Source organism: Rhinoderma darwinii (assembly GCF_050947455.1).
Source record: "Rhinoderma darwinii isolate aRhiDar2 chromosome 3 unlocalized genomic scaffold, aRhiDar2.hap1 SUPER_3_unloc_2, whole genome shotgun sequence".
In the NCBI taxonomy this organism is placed as follows: Eukaryota; Metazoa; Chordata; class Amphibia; order Anura; family Rhinodermatidae; genus Rhinoderma; species Rhinoderma darwinii.
The window spans coordinates 939,917-958,380 of NW_027461745.1; the positions used below are offsets into that span (position 1 = coordinate 939,917).

Consider the following 18,464-nt stretch of genomic DNA (forward strand, 5'->3'; position numbering starts at 1 on the left):
GAGGAGAATATAATACTACAGAGGAGGAGGAGAATATAATACTACAGAGAGGAGGAGGAGAATATAATACTACAGAGGAGGAGGAGGAGGATATAATACTACAGAGGAAGAGGAAGAGGAGAATATAATACTACAGAGGAGGAGGAGAATATAATACTACAGAGGAGGAGGAGAATATAATACTACAGACGAGGAGAATATAATACTACAGAGGAGGAGAATGTAATACTACAGAAGAGGAGAATATAATACTACAGAGGAGGAGGAGGAGAATATAATACTACAGAGGAGGAGGAGAATATAATACTACAGAGGAGGAGGAGAATATAATACTACAGAGGAGAATAATGTAATACTACAGAGGAGGAGACTATAATACTACAGAGGAGGAGAATATAATACTACAGAGGAGGATAATATAATACTACAGAGGAGGAGGAGAATATAATACTACAGAGGAGGAGAATATAATACTACAGAGGAGGAGGAGAATGTAATAGCACAGAGGAGGAGAAGAAGAATATAATACTACAGAGGAAGAGGAGAATATAATACTACAGAGGAGGATATTATAATACTACAGAGGAGGAGGAGAATATAATACTATAGAGGAGGAGGATATAATACTACAGAGGAGGAGGAGAATATAATACTACAGAGGAGGAGAATATAATACTACAGAGGAGGAGGAGAATATAATACTACAGAGAGGAGGAGGAGAATATAATACTACAGAGGAGGAGGAGGAGAATATAATACTACAGAGAGGAGGAGGAGAATATAATACTACAGAGAGGAGGAGGAGAATATAATACTACAGAGGAGGAGGAGAATATATTACTACAGAGGAGGAGGAGAATATAATACTACAGAGGAGGAGAATATAATACTACAGAGGAGGAGGAGGAGAATATAATACTACAGAAGAGGAGAATATAATACTACAGAGGAGGAGGAGGAGGAGGAGAATATAATACTACAGAGGAGGAGGAGAATATAATACTACAGAGGAGGAGGAGAATATAATACTACAGAGGAGAATAATGTAATACTACAGAGGAGGAGACTATAATACTACAGAGGAGGATAATATAATACTACAGAGGAGGATAATATAATACTACAGAGGAGGATAATATAATACTATAGAGGAGGATAATGTAATACTACAGAGGAGGAGAATATAATACTACAGAGGAGGAGACTATAATACTACAGAGGAGGATAATATAATACTACAGAGGAGGAGAATATAATACTACAGAGGAGGAGACTATAATACTACAGAGGAGGAGACTATAATACTACAGAGGAGGATAATAAAATACTACTGAGGGGGAGAATATAATACTACAGAGGAGGATATAATACTACAGAGGAGGAGAATATAATACTACAGAGGAGGAGGAGAATATAATACTACAGAGGAGGAAAATATAATACTACAGAGAGGAGGAGGAGAATATAATACTACAGAGAGGAGGAAGAGAATATAATACTACAGAGGAGGAGGAGAATATAATACTACAGAGGAGGAAAATATAATACTACAGAGAGGAGGAGGAGAATATAATATTACAGAGAGGAGGAGAATATAATACTACAGAGGAGGAAAATATAATACTACAGAGGAGGAGAATATAATACTACAGAGGAGGAGGAGGAGGAGGAGAAGAAGGAGAAGTAGAATATAATACTACAGAGGAAGAGGAGAATATAATACTACAGAGGAGGAGGAGAATATAATACTACAGAGGAGGATATTATAATACTACAGAGGAGGAGGAGAATATAATACTCTAGAGGAGGAGGATATAATACTACAGAGGAGGAGGAGAATATAATACTACAGAGGAGGAGAATATAATACTACAGAGGAGGAGGAGAATATAATACTACAGAGAGGAGGAGGAGAATATAATACTACAGAGGAGGAGGAGGAGGATATAATACTACAGAGGAAGAGGAAGAGGAGAATATAATACTACAGAGGAGGAGGAGAATATAATACTACAGAGGAGGAGAATATAATACTACAGAGGAGGAGAATGTAATACTACAGAAGAGGAGAATATAATACTACAGAGGAGGAGGAGGAGAATATAATACTACAGAGGAGGAGGAGAATATAATACTACAGAGGAGAATAATGTAATACTACAGAGGAGGAGACTATAATACTACAGAGGAGGAGAATATAATACTACAGAGGAGGATAATATAATACTACAGAGGAGGAGGAGAATATAATACTACAGAGGAGGAGAATATAATACTACAGAGGAGGAGGAGAATGTAATAGCACAGAGGAGGAGAAGAAGAATATAATACTACAGAGGAAGAGGAGAATATAATACTACAGAGGAGGATATTATAATACTACAGAGGAGGAGGAGAATATAATACTATAGAGGAGGAGGATATAATACTAAAGAGGAGGAGGAGAATATAATACTACAGAGGAGGAGAATATAATACTACAGAGGAGGAGGAGAATATAATACTACAGAGAGGAGGAGGAGAATATAATACTACAGAGGAGGAGGAGGAGAATATAATACTACAGAGAGGAGGAGGAGAATATAATACTACAGAGAGGAGGAGGAGAATATAATACTACAGAGGAGGAGGAGAATATATTACTACAGAGGAGGAGGAGAATATAATACTACAGAGGAGGAGAATATAATACTACAGAGGAGGAGGAGGAGAATATAATACTACAGAAGAGGAGAATATAATACTACAGAGGAGGAGGAGGAGGAGGAGAATATAATACTACAGAGGAGGAGGAGAATATAATACTACAGAGGAGGAGGAGAATATAATACTACAGAGGAGAATAATGTAATACTACAGAGGAGGAGACTATAATACTACAGAGGAGGATAATATAATACTACAGAGGAGGATAATATAATACTACAGAGGAGGAGAATATAATACTACAGAGGAGGAGACTATAATACTACAGAGGAGGATAATATAATACTACAGAGGAGGAGAATATAATACTACAGAGGAGGAGACTATAATACTACAGAGGAGGAGACTATAATACTACAGAGGAGGATAATAAAATACTACTGAGGGGGAGAATATAATACTACAGAGGAGGATATAATACTACAGAGGAGGAGAATATAATACTACAGAGGAGGAGGAGAATATAATACTACAGAGGAGGAAAATATAATACTACAGAGAGGAGGAGGAGAATATAATACTACAGAGGAGGAGGATATAATACTACAGAGGAGGAGGATATAATACTACAGAGGAGGAGAGTATAATACTACAGAGGAGGAAAATATAATACTACAGAGGAAGAGGAGGAGAATATAATACTACAGAAGAGGAGGAGAATATAATACTACAGAAGAGGAGGAGAATGTAATACTACAGAGGAGGAGAATATAATACTACAGAGGAGGAGAGTATAATACTACAGAGGAGTAAAATATAATACTACAGAGAGGAGGATATAATACTACAGAGAGGAGGAGAATATAATACTACAGAAGAGGAGGAGGAGGAGAAAGAGAATATAATACTACAGAGGAGGAGAATATAATACTACAGAGGAGGAAAATATAATACTACAGAGAGGAGGAGGAGAATATAATACTACAGAAGAGGAGGAGAATATAATACTACAGAGGAGGAGGAGGAGGAGGAGGAGGAGAAGGAGAATATAATACTACAGAGGAGGAAAATATAATACTACAGAAGAGGAGGAGGAGGAGGAGGAGGAGGAGAAGAAGGAGAATATAATACTACAGAGGAAGAGGAGGAGAAGGAGAATATAATACTACAGAGAAGGAGGAGAATATACTACTACAGAGGAGGATAATATAATACTACAGAGAGGAGGAGAATATAATACTACAGAGGAGGAAAATATAATACTACAGAAGAGGAGGAGGAGGAGGAGGAGGAGGAGAAGGAGAATATAATACTACAGAGGAGGAAAATATAATACTACAGAAAGGGGGAGGAGAATATAATACTACAGAGGAGGAAAATATAATACTACAGAGAGGAGGAGGAGAATATAATACTACAGAGAGGAGGAGGAGAATATAATATCACAGAGGAGGAGGAGAATATAATACTACAGAGGAGGAAAATATACTACTACAGAGAGGAGGAGGAGAATATAATATTACAGAGAGGAGGAGAATATAATACTACAGAGGAGGAAAATATAATACTACAGAGGAGGAGAATATAATACTACAGAGGAGGAGGAGAATATAATACTACAGAGGAGGAGAATATAATACTACAGAGGAGGAGGAGGAGGAGAATATAATACTACAGAGGAGGAGAATATAATACTACAGAGAGGAGGAGGAGAGTATAATACTACAGAGGAGGAGGAGGAAAATATAATACTACAGAGAGGAGGAGGAGAATATAATACTACAGAGAGGAGGAGGAGAATATAATACTACAGAGAGGAGGAGGAGAATATAATACTACAGAGGAGGAGGAGGAGGATATAATACTGCAGGGGAGGAGGAGAATAATATAATACTACAGAGGAGGAGGAGAATATAATACTACAGAGGAGGAAAATATAATACTACAGAGAGGAGGAGGAGAATATAATACTACAGAGGAGGAGGAGGAAAATATAATACTACAGAGAGGAGGAGGAAAATATAATACTACAGAGGAGGAGAATATAATACTACAGAGGAGGAGGATATAATACTACAGAGGATGAGAGTATAATACTACAGAGGAGGAAAATATAATACTACAGAGGAGGAGGATATAATACTACAGAGGAGGAGAGTATAATACTACAGAGGAGGAAAATATAATACTACAGAGGAGGAGGATATAATACTACAGAGGAGGAGAGTATAATACTACAGAGGAGGAAAATATAAAACTACAGAGAGGAGGAGGAGAGTATAATACTACAGAGGAGGTGGAGGAAAATATAATACTACAGAGAGGAGGAGGAGAATATAATACTACAGAGAGGAGGAGGAGAATATAATACTACAGAGAGGAGGAGGAGAATATAATACTACAGAGGAGGAGGAGGAGGAGGATATAATACTGCAGAGGAGGAGGAGGAGAATAATATAATACTACAGAGGAGGAGGAGAATATAATACTACAGAGGAGGAAAATATAATACTACAGAGAGGAGGAGGAGAATATAATACTACAGAGAGGAGGAGGAGAATATAATACTACAGAGGAGGAGGAGAATATAATACTACAGAGGAGGAGAATATAATACTACAGAGGAGGAGGATATAATACTACAGAGGAGGAGAGTATAATACTACAGAGGAGGAAAATATAAAACTACAGAGAGGAGGAGGAGAGTATAATACTACAGAGGAGGTGGAGGAAAATATAATACTACAGAGAGGAGGAGGAGAATATAATACTACAGAGAGGAGGAGGAGAATATAATACTACAGAGAGGAGGAGGAGAATATAATACTACAGAGGAGGAGAATATAATACTACAGAGGAGGAGGATATAATACTACAGAGGAGGAGAGTATAATACTACAGAGGAGGAAAATATAAAACTACAGAGAGGAGGAGGAGAGTATAATACTACAGAGGAGGTGGAGGAAAATATAATACTACAGAGAGGAGGAGGAGAATATAATACTACAGAGAGGAGGAGGAGAATATAATACTACAGAGAGGAGGAGGAGAATATAATACTACAGAGGAGGAGGAGGAGGAGGAGGATATAATACTGCAGAGGAGGAGGAGGAGAATAATATAATACTACAGAGGAGGAGGAGAATATAATACTACAGAGGAGGAAAATATAATACTACAGAGAGGAGGAGGAGAATATAATATTACAGAGAGGAGGAGAATATAATACTACAGAGGAGGAAAATATAATACTACAGAGGAGGAGAATATAATACTACAGAGGATGAGGATGAGAATATAATACTACAGAGAGGAGGAAGAGAATATAATACTACAGAGAGGAGGAGGAGGAGAATATAATACTACAGAGGAGGAGAATATAATACTACAGAGGAGGAGGAGGAGGAGGAGAAGAAGGAGAAGTAGAATATAATACTACAGAGGAAGAGGAGAATATAATACTACAGAGGAGGAGGAGGAATATAATACTACAGAGGAGGATATTATAATACTACAGAGGAGGAGGAGAATATAATACTCTAGAGGAGGAGGATATAATACTACAGAGGAGGAGGAGAATATAATACTACAGAGGAGGAGAATATAATACTACAGAGGAGGAGGAGAATATAATACTACAGAGAGGAGGAGGAGAATATAATACTACAGAGGAGGAGGAGGAGGATATAATACTACAGAGGAAGAGGAAGAGGAGAATATAATACTACAGAGGAGGAGGAGAATATAATACTACAGAGGAGGAGGAGAATATAATACTACAGAGGAGGAGAATATAATACTACAGAGGAGGAGAATGTAATACTACAGAAGAGGAGAATATAATACTACAGAGGAGGAGGAGGAGAATATAATACTACAGAGGAGGAGGAGAATATAATACTACAGAGGAGGAGGAGAATATAATACTACAGAGGAGAATAATGTAATACTACAGAGGAGGAGACTATAATACTACAGAGGAGGAGAATATAATACTACAGAGGAGGATAATATAATACTACAGAGGAGGAGGAGAATATAATACTACAGAGGAGGAGAATATAATACTACAGAGGAGGAGGAGAATGTAATAGCACAGAGGAGGAGAAGAAGAATATAATACTACAGAGGAAGAGGAGAATATAATACTACAGAGGAGGATATTATAATACTACAGAGGAGGAGGAGAATATAATACTATAGAGGAGGAGGATATAATACTACAGAGGAGGAGGAGAATATAATACTACAGAGGAGGAGAATATAATACTACAGAGGAGGAGGAGAATATAATACTACAGAGAGGAGGAGGAGAATATAATACTACAGAGGAGGAGGAGGAGAATATAATACTACAGAGAGGAGGAGGAGAATATAATACTACAGAGAGGAGGAGGAGAATATAATACTACAGAGGAGGAGGAGAATATAATACTACAGAGGAGGAGGAGAATATAATACTACAGAGGAGGAGAATATAATACTACAGAGGAGGAGGAGGAGAATATAATACTACAGAAGAGGAGAATATAATACTACAGAGGAGGAGGAGGAGGAGAATATAATACTACAGAGGAGGAGGAGAATATAATACTACAGAGGAGGAGGAGAATATAATACTACAGAGGAGAATAATGTAATACTACAGAGGAGGAGACTATAATACTACAGAGGAGGATAATATAATACTACAGAGGAGGATAATATAATACTACAGAGGAGGAGAATATAATACTATAGAGGAGGAAATGTAATACTACAGAGGAGGAGAATATAATACTACAGAGGAGGAGACTATAATACTACAGAGGAGGATAATATAATACTACAGAGGAGGAGAATATAATACTACAGAGGAGGAGACTATAATACTACAGAGGAGGAGACTATAATACTACAGAGGAGGATAATAATATACTACTGAGGGGGAGAATATAATACTACAGAGGAGGATATAATACTACAGAGGAGGAGAATATAATACTACAGAGGAAGAGGAGAAAATAATACTACAGAGGAGGAGACTATAATACTACAGAGGAGGAGGAGACTATAATACTACAGAGGAGGAGGAGAATATAATACTACAGAGGAGGATAATATAATACTACAGAGGGGAGAATATAAAACTACAGAGGAGGAGAATATAATACTACAGAGGAGGAGAATATAATACTACAGAGGAGGAGAATATAACACTACAGAGGAGGAGAATACAATACTACAGAGGAGGAGGAGAATATAATACTACAGAGGAGGAGAATATAATACTATAGAGGAGAATATAATACTACAGAGGGGGAGAATATAATACTACAGAGGAGGAGAATATAATACTACAGAGGAGAACAATATAATACTACAGAGGAGGAGAATATAATACTACAGAGGAGAACAATATAATACTACAGAGGAGAACAATACAATACTACAGGGGAGGAGAATATAATACTATAGAGGAGGATATAATACTACAGAGGAGGAGAATATAATACTACAGAGGAGAACAATATAATACTACAGAGGAGGAGAATATAATACTACAGAGAAGGAGAATATAATACTACAGAGAAGGAGAATATAATACTACAGAGGAGAACAATATAATACTACAGAGTAGGAGAATATAATACTACAGAGGAGGAGAATATAATACTACAGAGGAGGAGAATATAATACTACAGAGGAGAACAATATAATACTACAGAGGAGAACAATATAATACTACAGGGGAGGAGAATATAATACTACAGAGGAGGAAAATATAATACTACAGAGGAGGAGGAGAATATAATACTACAGAGGAGAACAATATAATACTACAGAGGAGAACAATATAATACTACAGGGGAGGAGAATATAATACTACAGGGGAGGAGAATATAATACTACAGAGGAGGAGAATGTAATACTACAGAAGAGGAGAATATAATACTACAGAGGAGGAGGAGAATATAATACTACAGAGGAGGAGGAGAATATAATACTACAGAGGAGGAGGAGAATATAATACTACAGAGGAGAATAATGTAATACTACAGAGGAGGAGACTATAATACTACAGAGGAGGAAAATATAATACTACAGAGGAGGATAATATAATACTACAGAGGAGGAGGAGAATATAATACTACAGAGCAGGAGAATATAATACTACAGAGGAGAACAATATAATACTACAGAGGAGGAGAATATAATACTACAGAGAAGGAGAATATAATACTACAGAGGAGAACAATATAATACTACAGAGTAGGAGAATATAATACTACAGAGGAGGAGAATATAATACTACAGAGGAGGAGAATATAATACTACAGAGGAGAACAATATAATACTACAGAGGAGAACAATATAATACTACAGGGGAGGAGAATATAATACTACAGAGGAGGAAAATATAATACTACAGAGGAGGAGGAGAATATAATACTACAGAGGAGAACAATATAAAACTACAGAGGAGAACAATATAATACTACAGGGGAGGAGAATATAAAACTACAGGGGAGGAGAATATAATACTACAGAGGAGGAGAATGTAATACTACAGAAGAGGAGAATATAATACTACAGAGGAGGAGGAGGAGGAGAATATAATACTACAGAGGAGGAGGAGAATATAATACTACAGAGGAGGAGGAGAATATAATACTACAGAGGAGAATAATGTAATACTACAGAGGAGGAGACTATAATACTACAGAGGAGGAAAATATAATACTACAGAGGAGGATAATATAATACTACAGAGGAGGAGGAGAATATAATACTACAGAGCAGGAGAATATAATACTACAGAGGAGGAGGAGAATGTAATACCACAGAGGAGGAGAAGAAAAATATAATACTACAGAGGAAGAGGAGAATATAATACTACAGAGGAGGATATTATAATACTACAGAGGAGGAGGAGAATATAATACTACAGAGGAGGAGAATATAATACTACAGAAGAGGAGGAGAATATAATACTGCAGAGAGGAGGAGGAGAATATAATACTACACAGGAGGAGGAGGAGAATATAATACTACAGAGAGGAGGAGGAGAATATAATACTACAGAGGAAGAGGAGGAGGAGAATATAATACTACAGAGGATGAGGAGAATATAATACTACATAGGAGGAGAATATAATACTACAGAGGAGGAGGAGGAGAATATAATGCTACAGAAGAGGAGAATATAATACTACAGAGGAGGAGGAGGAGGAAATATAATACTACAGAGGAGGAGGAGAATATAATACTACAGAGGAGGAGGAGAATATAATACTACAGAGGAGAATAATGTAATACTACAGAGGAGGAGACTATAATACTACAGAGGAGGATAATATAATACTACAGAGGAGGATAATATAATACTACAGAGGAGGAGAATATAATACTATAGAGGAGGAAATGTAATACTACAGAGGAGGAGAATATAATACTACAGAGGAGGAGAATATAATACTACAGAGGAGGAGACTATAATACTACAGAGGAGGAGACTATAATACTACAGAGGAGGATAATAATATACTACTGAGGGGGATAATATAATACTACAGAGGAGGATATAATACTACAGAGGAGGAGAATATAATACTACAGAGGAGGAGGAGAATATAATACTACAGAGGAAGAGGAGAAAATAATACTACAGAGGAGAACAATATAATACTACAGAGGAGAACAATATAATACTACAGGGGAGGAGAATATAATACTACAGAGGAGGAGGAGGATGAGAATATAATACTACAGAGGAGGAGGAGAATATAATACTACAGAGGAGGAGGAGAATATAATACTACAGAGGAGAATAATGTAATACTACAGAGGAGGAGACTATAATACTACAGAGGAGGAGGAAAATATAATACTACAGAGGAGGATAATATAATACTACAGAGGAGGAGGAGAATATAATACTACAGAGCAGGAGAATATAATACTACAGAGGAGGAGGAGAATGTAATACCACAGAGGAGGAGAAGAAAAATATAATACTACAGAGGAAGAGGAGAATATAATACTACAGAGGAGGATATTATAATACTACAGAGGAGGAGGAGAATATAATACTACAGAGGAGGAGAATATAATACTACAGAGGAGGAGGAGAATATAATACTACAGAGAGGAGGAGGAGAATATAATACTACACAGGAGGAGGAGGAGAATATAATACTACAGAAAGGAGGAGGAGAATATAATACTACAGAGGAAGAGGAGGAGGAGAATATAATACTACAGAGGAGGAGGAGAATATAATACTACAGAGGAGGAGAATATAATACTACAGAGGAGGAGGAGGAGAATATAATACTACAGAAGAGGAGAATATAATACTACAGAGGAGGAGGAGGAGGAGAATATAATACTACAGAGGAGGAGGAGAATATAATACTACAGAGGAGGAGGAGAATATAATACTACAGAGGAGAATAATGTAATACTACAGAGGATGAGACTATAATACTACAGAGGAGGATAATATAATACTACAGAGGAGGACAATATAATACTACAGAGGAGGAGAATATAATACTATAGAGGAGGAAATGTAATACTACAGAGGAGGAGAATATAATACTACAGAGGAGGAGAATATAATACTACAGAGGAGGAGACTATAATACTACAGAGGAGGAGACTATAATACTACAGAGGAGGAGACTATAATACTACAGAGGAGGATAATAATATACTATTGAGGGGGATAATATAATACTACAGAGGAGGATATAATACTACAGAGGAGGAGAATATAATACTACAGAGGAGGAGGAGAATATAATACTACAGAGGAAGAGGAGAAAATAATACTACAGAGGAGAACAATATAATACTACAGAGGAGAACAATATAATACTACAGGGGAGGAGAATATAATACTACAGAGGAGGAAAATATAATACTACAGAGGAGGAGGAGAATATAATACTACAGAGGAGAACAATATAATACTACAGAGGAGAACAATATAATACTACAGGGGAGGAGAATATAATACTACAGGGGAGGAGAATATAATACTACAGAGGAGGAGAATGTAATACTACAGAAGAGGAGAATATAATACTACAGAGGAGGAGGAGGAGGAGAATATAATACTACAGAGGAGGAGGAGAATATAATACTACAGAGGAGGAGGAGAATATAATACTACAGAGGAGGAAAATATAATACTACAGAGGAGGATAATATAATACTACAGAGGAGGAGGAGAATATAATACTACAGAGCAGGAGAATATAATACTACAGAGGAGGAGGAGAATGTAATACCACAGAGGAGGAGAAGAAGAATATAATACTACAGAGGAAGAGGAGAATATAATACTACAGAGGAGGATATTATAATACTACAGAGGAGGAGGAGAATATAATACTACAGAGGAGGAGAATATAATACTACAGAGGAGGAGGAGAATATAATACTACAGAGAGGAGGAGGAGGAGAATATAATACTACACAGGAGGAGGAGGAGAATATAATACTACAGAGAGGAGGTGGAGAATATAATACTACAGAGGAAGAGGAGGAGGAGAATATAATACTACAGAGGAGGAGGAGAATATAATACTACAGAGGAGGAGAATATAATACTACAGAGGAGGAGGAGGAGAATATAATACTACAGAAGAGGAGAATATAATACTACAGAGGAGGAGGAGGAGGAGAATATAATACTACAGAGGAGGAGGAGAATATAATACTACAGAGGAGGAGGAGAATATAATACTACAGAGGAGGATAATAATATACTACTGAGGGGGAGAATATAATACTACAGAGGAGGATATAATACTACAGAGGAGGAGAATATAATACTACAGAGGAGGAGGAGAATATAATACTACAGAGGAAGAGGAGAAAATAATACTACAGAGGAGGAGACTATAATACTACAGAGGAGGAGACTATAATACTACAGAGGAGGAGGAGAATATAATACTACAGAGGAGGATAATATAATACTACAGAGGGGAGAATATAAAACTACAGAGGAGGAGAATATAATACTACAGAGGAGGAGAATATAATACTACAGAGGAGGAGAATATAACACTACAGAGGAGGAGAATACAATACTACAGAGGAGGAGGAGAATATAATACTACAGAGGAGGAGAATATAATACTATAGAGGAGAATATATTACTACAGAGGGGGAGAATATAATACTACAGAGGAGGAGAATATAATACTACAGAGGAGAACAATATAATACTACAGAGGAGGAGAATATAATACTACAGAGGAGAACAATATAATACTACAGAGGAGGAGAATATAATACTACAGAGAAGGAGAATATAATACTACAGAGGAGAACAATATAATACTACAGAGTAGGAGAATATAATACTACAGAGGAGGAGAATATAATACTACAGAGGAGGAGAATATAATACTACAGAGGAGAACAATATAATACTACAGAGGAGAACAATATAATACTACAGGGGAGGAGAATATAATACTACAGAGGAGGAAAATATAATACTACAGAGGAGGAGGAGAATATAATACTACAGAGGAGAACAATATAATACTACAGAGGAGAACAATATAATACTACAGGGGAGGAGAATATAATACTACAGGGGAGGAGAATATAATACTACAGAGGAGGAGAATATAATACTATAGAGGAGGAGAATATAATACTACAGAGGAGAACAATATAATACTACAGAGGAGAACAATATAATACTACAGAGGAGGAGAATATAATACTACAGAGGAGAACAATATAATACTACAGGGGAGGAGAATATAATGCTATAGAGGAGGATAATGTAATACTACAGAGGAGGAGAATATAATACTACAGAGGAGTCTATAATACTACAGAGGAGGATAATATAATACTACAGAGGAGGAGAATATAATACTACAGAGGAGGAGGATATAATACTACAGAGGAGGAGAATATAATACTACAGAGGAGGAGGAGGAGAAGGAGAATATAATACTACAGAGGAGGATATAATACTACAGAGGAGGAGAATATAATACTACAGAGGAGGAGACTATAATACTACAGAGGAGGAGACTATAATACTACAGAGGAGGATAATATAATACTACACAGGGGGAGAATATAATACTACAGAGGAGGATAATATAATACTACAGAGGAGGAGAATATAATACTACAGAGGAGGAGGATATAATACTACAGAGGAGGAGAATATAATACTACAGAGGAGGAGGAGAATATAACACTACAGAGGAGGAGAATACAATACTACAGAGGAGGAGAATATAATACTATAGAGGAGAATATAATACTACAGAGGGGGAGAATATAATACTACAGAGGAGGAGAATATAATACTACAGAGGAGAACAATATAATACTACAGAGGAGGAGAATATAATACTACGGAGGAGGAGAATATAATACTACAGAGGAGTACAATATAATACTACAGAGGACAACAATACAATACTACAGGGGAGGAGAATATAATACTACAGAGGAGAACAATATAATACCACAGAGGAGGAGAATATAATACTACAGAGGAGAATAATATAATACTACAGGGGAGGAGAATATAATACTACAGAGGAGGAGAATATAATACTACAGAAGAGGAGAATATAATACTACAGAGGAGGAAAATATAATACTACAGAGGAGGAGAATATAATACTACAGAGGAGGAGAATATAATACTACAGAGGAGGAGAATATAATACTACAGAGGAGAACAATATAATACTACAGGGGAGGAGAATATAATACTACAGTGGAGGAGAATATAATACTACAGAGGAGGAGAATATAATACTATAGAGGAGGAGAATATAATACTACAGAGGAGAACAATATAATACTACAGAGGAGAACAATATAATACTACAGAGGAGGAGAATATAATACTACAGAGGAGAACAATATAATACTACAGGGGAGGAGAATATAATGCTATAGAGGAGGATAATGTAATACTACAGAGGAGGAGAATATAATACTACAGAGGAGTCTATAATACTACAGAGGAGGATAATATAATACTACAGAGGAGGAGAATATAATACTACAGAGGAGGAGGATATAATACTACAGAGGAGGAGAATATAATACTACAGAGGAGGAGGAGGAGAAGGAGAATATAATACTACAGAGGAGGATATAATACTACAGAGGAGGAGAATATAATACTACAGAGGAGGAGACTATAATACTACAGAGGAGGAGACTATAATACTACAGAGGAGGATAATATAATACTACACAGGGGGAGAATATAATACTACAGAGGAGGATAATATAATACTACAGAGGAGGAGAATATAATACTACAGAGGAGGAGGATATAATACTACAGAGGAGGAGAATATAATACTACAGAGGAGGAGGAGAATATAACACTACAGAGGAGGAGAATACAATACTACAGAGGAGGAGAATATAATACTATAGAGGAGAATATAATACTACAGAGGGGGAGAATATAATACTACAGAGGAGGAGAATATAATACTACAGAGGAGAACAATATAATACTACAGAGGAGGAGAATATAATACTACGGAGGAGGAGAATATAATACTACAGAGGAGTACAATATAATACTACAGAGGACAACAATACAATACTACAGGGGAGGAGAATATAATACTACAGAGGAGAACAATATAATACCACAGAGGAGGAGAATATAATACTACAGAGGAGAATAATATAATACTACAGGGGAGGAGAATATAATACTACAGAGGAGGAGAATATAATACTACAGAAGAGGAGAATATAATACTACAGAGGGGAGAATATAAAACTACAGAGGAGGAGAATATAATACTACAGGGGAGGAGAATATAATACTACAGGGGAGGAGAATATAATACTACAGAGGAGGAAAATATAATACTACAGAGGAGGAGAATATAATACTACAGAGGAGGAGAATATAATACTACAGAGGAGGAGAATATAATACTACAGAGGAGGAGAATATAATACTACAGAGGAGGAGGAGAATATAATACTACAGAGGAGGAGAATATAATACTACAGAGGTGGAGGAGGATATAATACTACAGAGGAGGAGAATATAATACTACAGAGGAGGAGAATATAATACTACAGAGGAGGAGGAGAATATAATACTACAGAGGAGAACAATATAATACTACAGAGGAGGAGAATATAATACTACAGAGGAGAACAATATAATACTACAGAGGAGGAGAATATAATACTACAGAGGAGAACAATATAATACTACAGAGGAGGAGAATATAATACAAGTGAGAAAGGCTCCTGTGTTGAGCTGAAACGTCGTGTGTATATGGACCAATAAAGCACCTTTTTCTACCTTGCTTATACCTTGGAGTGCTGCCTGATTTTTGGATTCTACTACAGCAGGTCTGTTAGCCCTGAGCTGAGCAGGTCGGCACCCACCTACGATTTACAAGGCTGTGCGGCTGACATTGTATTTGGACTTTTCTCTTTTATATATATATATATATATATATATATATATATATATATATATATATATAGCAAACATAGAATGGTGACAGCACCCTGCGACACTAATGCCACCTAAACCACTAAATATAAATAAATATGCACTAAAGCTAAATCTACTTACAAATAGGGAGGTTCTTAGTGCACATTTTGATCAAAAAGTGTTAGCCCACCTGCCACGACAAGGCGACCTCTGTAAGGTGGGAACCTACGCTGCACATACACCCAGAACTGGGACTATATATATAAAAAGGAACTTTGCAGCACTCCAATATGAAAAAAGTGGTGGTTTATTCACTCCAGATACAACAGCAACGTTTCAATCCTACAATAGGATCTTTATCAAGCCTAGTGACACATCTAATACTGCAACCATATATAGGGTTGAGACTACTTTGCATAATTGGTCTCATTACAATATAATAAAGTGTTAAGTGCTTAAAAACTTGATTAATATATGGTTTAAGGTATCATTGTACATAATAAACATGATACAGAAGGTGCATATACAATAGCGTGAACAGCAATATACAATACAACAAACGTTAAAAACAACTGATTAAATCATAATCATTTATGCCTCAGTGGTGTTGAGATACATCATCATGAACCCACTCACCAATCAGAACTTCAGATGCATCAGGTAGATCATTAGTATGCAAAGCCCTAGGCATACATAGTAGCAGTCAGCTGCACAACTCATGGTAATTAGGATGTGATACATCCGTGTAATCCCCAGAGGCGGAAATGTATCGTTGCTCAGCAGCAGGACGCATCGAGCGCATCAAAATGATGTAATGGGTGTCAATGCGTTCCACTGGTCTGATCATGAGTATAACGGCATCACAAGTTGCCAGGCAACTGATGCAGATATACCACGGATAGCAGATAGCACGGCTATGTCAGTCAAAAGGTCTAAATTGCAGAAAAAGCAAAATACATTAATACATGCTCCTCATGGTAAGTAATGGAGATATCGAAAAGTAGCGTTACTGTAAGGGCAGGGGGGTAGGGAAACAGACAGTGAGCCCTAATCTACCCACCACTCAGTCCCTGCCTACTTGCAACGACCCGCCCTAGGCGACGGGGTACAACTGGGCGACGGTCCCTACGCTCAGTAGGTGCACGACAGACAAACAGACAAGGGGACACAAGCAAAGGGAAATGGGGCAGTTGCCCACGGCAACACCGTGAGCAACAAGAGAGGTGAACGAGCGGAGTCAAACCAGGAATGTACGAGGTACCAAACGCAGAACAGGAGAGTAGTCAGTAAGCGGGGGTCAGTATGAAGCAAGGTCAAATAGCTAGGAGCTGCAGCAAGTCCAGGAAACCACACGAGAAGAATCACAAGCAAAGGAGGAACAGGAAAGGCAGGTATAAATAGACAGAGGACGGGAGCTAGCTCCGTCTGGCCAGGCTGCGATAGGCTCTCCCGCTCCTAAGCCTGCCATCCTGAGTGGTGGAAGATGGAGTCAGTCTCAGAGACATAGAACCAGGTGCAGACTGATTACCCATGGGCGTATACACAGAAGTTGTGCCTGGCAGATCCTTTACAGTACCCCCCCTTTTATGAGGGGCCACCAAACCCTTTCTATGTGGACCTGATTTATTGGGGAAACGAAGGTGGAACTTCCTGACCAATACCCCAGCGTGAACATCCCGGGCGGGTACCCAAGTCCTCTCCTCAGGCCCGTATACTCTCCAATGGACCAGGAAATGGAGGGAGCCTTGGACCATCTTGCTGTCCACAATCTTGGCCACCTCGAATTCCACCCCCTCAGGGGTGAGAACGGGAACAGGAGGTTTCCTCGAGGGAGCCCAGGACGGGGAGCAGCGTTTAAGGAGGGAGGCATGAAACACGTCGTGCATACGAAAAGATGGGGGCAACTCTAGTCGGAAGGAGACAAGATTGAGGACTTCAATGACCTTATATGGCCCTATAAACCGGGGAGCAAACTTCTTGGACGGGACCTTAAGGCGCAAGTTCTTAGACGATAACCACACCAGATCCCCGACCATAAACAAGGGGTTAGCAGAACGTCTTCTATCAGCCTGAGTTTTTTGTATACTCTGGGACGCCTCCAGGTTCTTCTGAACCTGGGCCCAGACTGTGCACAGTTCCCGATGAACGACCTCTACCTCGGGATTGTTGGAACTACCAGGTGAAATGGAGGAGAACCGTGGATTAAACCCAAAATTACAGAAAAAGGGGGAGACCCCTGACGAGTTACTGACCCAGTTATTAAGGGAAAATTCGGCGAGGGGAATGAATGAGACCCAATCATATTGACAGTCAGAGATAAAACACCTTAAATATTGTTCTAGAGACTGAT

The 18,464-nt window shown here is 37.6% G+C and overlaps 1 protein-coding gene across 1 annotated transcript in view; it reads right to left on the reverse strand.

Annotated features, from left to right (window-relative positions):
- The window catches only part of LOC142683473 (beta-1,3-galactosyltransferase 5-like), a 65,116-nt gene extending 48,251 nt beyond the window's left edge, over nt 1-16,865 (reverse strand). Inside the window, exon 1 of the mRNA XM_075847327.1 lies at nt 16,751-16,865. The gene's annotated coding sequence lies outside the window, so the exon portion shown is untranslated. The remainder of the gene's footprint in view (nt 1-16,750) is intronic.
- Nucleotides 16,866-18,464: the final 1,599 nt, after the last annotated feature.